Source organism: Sinohyriopsis cumingii, chromosome 14 (assembly GCF_028554795.1).
Source record: "Sinohyriopsis cumingii isolate HCF-2022 chromosome 14, ASM2855479v2, whole genome shotgun sequence".
Lineage (NCBI taxonomy): Eukaryota > Metazoa > Mollusca > Bivalvia > Unionida > Unionidae > Sinohyriopsis > Sinohyriopsis cumingii.
In genome coordinates, this window is record NC_142974.1 from 22656443 (window position 1) to 22661826 (window position 5384).

The 5384-nt window shown below is 32.2% G+C and overlaps 1 long non-coding RNA gene across 1 annotated transcript; it reads right to left on the reverse strand.

The window, feature by feature from the left end:
* Window positions 1–2052: 2052 nt before the first annotated feature.
* LOC149783414 (uncharacterized) lies at window positions 2053–4713 on the reverse strand. The gene is made up of 2 exons (XR_016414019.1): window positions 4660–4713; window positions 2053–2866 (listed from the first exon to the last, which is right to left on the reverse strand). It is a non-coding gene; the product is annotated as an uncharacterized LOC149783414 (long non-coding RNA).
* Between the last annotated feature and the right edge of the window lie 671 nt (window positions 4714–5384).

A 5384-nucleotide genomic window follows, 5' to 3' on the forward strand; every position in this document is an offset into this window, starting at 1 on the left:
TTGTATATCCCCTTGCTGTTGATAGTAGCGATCCGGAAGTTTGTTTCTTCCATTTTTGCTTTACTCCCAGGTGCCGCATCACTTTTAAATATAATTTAATTGTATATATTTCAGTTAAAGTTATTATATTTACACACACACCAGCACGCTCGACAAAGAGCGCTTGAGTAATATACAGTTTGATACATCCTACATGGTAGTGGGCAGGAATATATATATAGGTCGCTATCCTTCTGGACCGAAGTAGTAATATTGTTCCAATGTTACCACTCGACGTCCTCGATTTGTGCTTCATCGTATTTGCAGTCTATACACTTAAAGTTACAATGGAAAAGTGTACATGAACATATTTATACCATAGACAGAGCCTTGAAGTACTACTTATTTCGGTTTAGAAATGTAAATTAAAAAAAAAAAAAAAAAAATTATAAAAATAAAATAAAAACCCGGCTTGTGATAGTTCATTTCGATACATTTGCACAAGAGCATTTGACGTTCATTTTGATGTCAATATTATTTATATCGACTAAGTGCGATTTGTTTTCAAAGTTACTTTATTGCTGGTAGTGCTTCTGTTTTCAAGTTCGATATATAATAAAACCATGGAGCAGTAGTAATAAAACAAATCATGAACAGCAACCATCATCATCATCATCGGGATTATTATTATCGTATATGTTGGTCACAGCTATGATCATTAATAAAAAGCGGTTGAAATATGAACAAGATTCCATCTCTTTAAATAGCAAATACCCTAGTAAACTGTGTGTGTGTGTAATTTTTTACGTAGCTTTAAAAAAATGCAATCATATCGCTACCATGTCTGCATTGTGACAGTTTATAATGATGTGTAGCAATGTGGCATCATGCCACAAACATACAGCATTTTGTCCCACCCAATGTATGTAATTGGATATTGCAATGAAGTCGTTCATCCATCGGCAAACAACAATTACATTTTTAGTTATCAAAATCAGTTTTCCCTGTTTTCGTGTCTGTTCTGGGATCTTTTTTATCTATTATAAGTAAACAGTCTCATTTAATCAAAGCATGTAGCCGCCAGGAACTTCTTATTATCTGATGCAGGTAAATAGGCTTTCAAAAAATGCCTCAAAAGGTCACAGACATTCTTGAAGTCAGCTGTCAATGTCTCTTGTCGAAATACTATGTTTCGTATTTCTTTCAGTGCTCAAAGAAGCCTATCGACAGTGCCATCGTATTACTTTTACTAATTGACATGTACGAACGGTACTACAGTTACACTGCAAATCTTAGCTCAAAGACGTCTGTATGTTAAAGTTGAAAGCACGGAGGGTTGCTTGCAATTGTAGGGAAAGTTGATAGTGACAATTCATTTGAAGGACAATCGGAACAGAAGTGAGCTAGGTATGTTGCCATGTCTTCATATATTTGACTGTGTATGAAATGTATGCTTGAGAACAAAACAAATTTTACATGAATGATTTTTATTTTTGGTCAAGGTAAGTGTTAATTTATCTTTAATTAATTGCGTGAAAGATTTGAAAGTTCATCAACGTTGCAATTCAGATCGAATGTACATAGAGGAATACAACTGAATTTAATTTGATATTCCTTACATCAGCCGATCATAATTTGCTATCATTTCATCTGTAAAGGTTTTCGCTGCATTTATCCCTATAATCCCACCAACGTTATTGACAATTTTGATACAAAATTGAGGTGATCGTTTGGGACTTCTTTTACGAAATTTATTTCTCTTATTTTAGATCCTTATAGTTGTCTTCTGAATATAATACGAAAAATGTCACTCATGAACTGGAAACCTTTAATTGTCACGAACGGTGTTTCACTATGATGTTATAGCGGATGATATTAGATTCTGTGAAATCGCAGCATTGAAGGGAATAATTATTTTTAAAGACAAGTTCCGTTCAAAGTAACGCAGACATGTATTGGGAAAGAATATCTAATTCTGAATATGTAAACTTTGTGAAGAAAACAAGGGGTATATAATAGCAATGCCAATATACATTTAAGAAATGCTGAATTAATAAAAGACAAACACAAGTATTAAGATCTAAGAAATTTTAATCAAAGCTGTAAATAATTTAGATCAACTAAGAGCTTGTTCGTTTTCATCATAATTTGACTAAACATACTAAACTTTATCATAATAATATAATAGTTGATGCTATATGGTTTTCGTTCTATCTAAATTTTGTTGAATATGAAAGTTTGTATAATAAAACACAGAGAAATAGAAGTGGGCTTTGTTCCTCCAGATATCTCAAAAGACCTAAATTTAGATTTCAACGGATATTAACCAATTAACACGAAACATGTTTGCCTCAGCCTTAGAGCAGTATGAAGCTTTCCTAACACTTAAAGGTGTTATTGGAAACAGTAATTTGACCTTGGTGAATTTTGCAGATGACCAGAAGGCAGAACAACTACAATAATGACATTTCCAAATATGGAGAGAAAATATAATTTTTTCTAGAGCTCAAACGTAAACCTCTCATATCCTTAAAACGATTTTATTAGACTTGCTTTTAATTTCTTTTCTCAGTGCGCTGTCTTGTGAGTACTGCCTAAATGCCTAACGTCGGGAAGTATCTATAACATTTAAGACACTTACATTCATTCTAAACTCATTTGGAAATTTTCATCCATTGCACTTTTGGGGAATTTCAAGGAGTTAATAACAGTTCAAAATATGAATTTCAGACATTTATGGTATGAAAAATAAAAATAAATAATATATTGTTGATTTGAAATTCAATGTTGAAGGTTACATTAATTTCTCAGTGCAGTTCATAAGACACGCCAGTTTCATTTCTTTCTTCAATTTATACAACAATCCCAAAAGAACTGTTCTTGAATTCTGAAATAAAGAAAAACATAATTTTATATTTCAGAGCAATTATCGAAGGATGTTTTAACCATTTTATTCCATATTTAACTTATTTTATCAATTGTGTCATACGAAATATAAAGCAGAACACACACTGTAAGCAGAAAATGTTATACAATAATAAAAAGTAACATGATCATGTTTTTGGACGATGAATTGCTATTACCAGAAATTCAGGATTATTTCGGGAAGAAAAAGTATCCCGTGAACTATAAATCAATATTTTAATACTATGATAAAGATATATTCTTATGGTATTGATAGGTATTATCAATTATCGATAATTCTAATATTTACAGTTTGAAATTCATCAACAGGGAATCTCACCAACGTTAATAAATTTGAACTTCCGTTAATGAGTTGTACTGTAATCTTTTTCCGAGCGAAGATTTTGCCTATATTGTGTACTTCTAGAAACGTTATTGTATATTTTTGTTCTTTTGACAAAACCATGTTTTTGACCTTTTGTATATTCTACCTATTATGCAACGTTTCTTTTTGTTAGGTAACATTGCATGGCAGCTATGCTTCCTGCAAGGCTTAGTATTCCATCACTAGAGATGCTGCTTAACAACCGGGAATCATTGAGGATAATCTAGACCCGGCGTCGTCTAAGGGTATATCAATACGGAATCAGAAAACTGTTTCCCTGTTTGTAGTAAATGCTAGTACAATTATGGCTCCTTCATGTGTTCAAAATTGATAGGTGTATAAAAATGATAACGACTGGACTTTGTAAATAGGAGCACATACACAGACTACATGAAATTTGGCTATGCATTTGTTCACAAAACGCAACAGTATAGTGTACTAAAGCAATTAGAAATTTTATAATAAAAATAAGGTCACGAGGAAAATAAACTGAAACTGGAAATAAAAGGTATCTAATTTTAATGTACTTTTCAATGCATAAAAGGCTGACGCATCTTTCCCCCATGCTTACGAGACAACGACCTTCCATCCACCTCATTCGATAGTAATCCTTGCCATATGTAGCTTGTCATATGAATGTTTGGAATAATTACTACATTGCAATGAGGCGCTACTATCGTTGCAAGATAAAAAATATTAACTATTTATAGGTTCGATTACCTTAGTCATAAGTGTTTCAATATATTGCCTATTATGCTGCTCACAGAACTTGATCATAAAGAGAAATATTGATGAATTTAGAAAAAGCTAACATGCGAAACATGTCTTTGTCAGCAGAAGGTTTGACAATTTCAAAACGTAATAGTACAAATAAAAGTAATCTAGTAACCTGATTAAATCACGCTTTTTCCAGCTGTACAAACTCGAATACTGTTTTAGCTATCGTATGTGAGAAGAGTTTAAGCGCATGGCATGGATGCTTACTACATTTTCGTTAAATTTAAGCACTATACCAGTTTTGATTGTTCCTTGTAACCCGCCGATAAGAACGCGCCGAAAGAAGAATTACTTGACTGGAATTTTAGTCTTCATATGTTAAGAGTATCGTTTCATTGGCGATACGTTGTAGTCTTTGTAATCAACTTGATAATAATAAAGACTAATTGAAATTGTAAAACATCTCTAAAGAAGAAACTTCATAATTCTGCTAAATCCTCTTTATAACTAAAGTAAAATAATATATATTATTATTATTATTATTATTATTATTATTGTTATTATTATTATTATCAGTAGTAGTAGTAGTAGTTAATGTATTAGTAGCAGTAGTAGTAGTAGTGGAAGTAGTAGTGTAACACTAATTTAGCAACATGTGGCTGTTAATAAGTTACCTTCATAACTTATTTGTTCATCTCCATTTTTGTCGACTTGTCCCATCAAAAATTCTATATACTCTCCGATTCCTTTCTGTATTCCTGTATGCCTGGAAAAAGAAATTACTTGATGTATAGATAGATTTTGACTGGTTGAAATTAAAAGTAGTGCTAATTATACAAGCTTGGCATGCTGCTCCGATTTATAAGTTCCAATACATTATAAATGGCTGCTTCTCGGTAAATGAACATGCATATACAAGCAGATATAAGCACATTTTCAACTGCGTTGATGAATGATATTTTTATAAATACCGAGCAAATGCAAGTGACAAATCTTGAAGTGCACATACGTAACATATGTATAGTAAAAATCATGGTATATATTCGAATGTCTATCTGCCCAAGTACTGATAGATATGATAAATGAAACAACGTGATCGAAAAAAGCGGTAAATGTAACCATCCTCTACTAAGACAGCATCGAGTCAAATAAGTAAGACTGTGTGAGATTAGTTTGGTATAAAGCAACGTCGAATTTTGCAATAACTAGTACAACAACGTTGACAACCAATATCTCGGAAAATCAAGATTAAACGGAAAAGAAATATAGGTAGCATTGATGAATGTAGAAGCTCTACTAATCACACAATGTAAAGCAGATAAGCATAATGAACAAGACATCAAAGATATAGAAGTAATATTAGCCGCTTAAGATGATCCAAACGATAGTGAGCACGCAA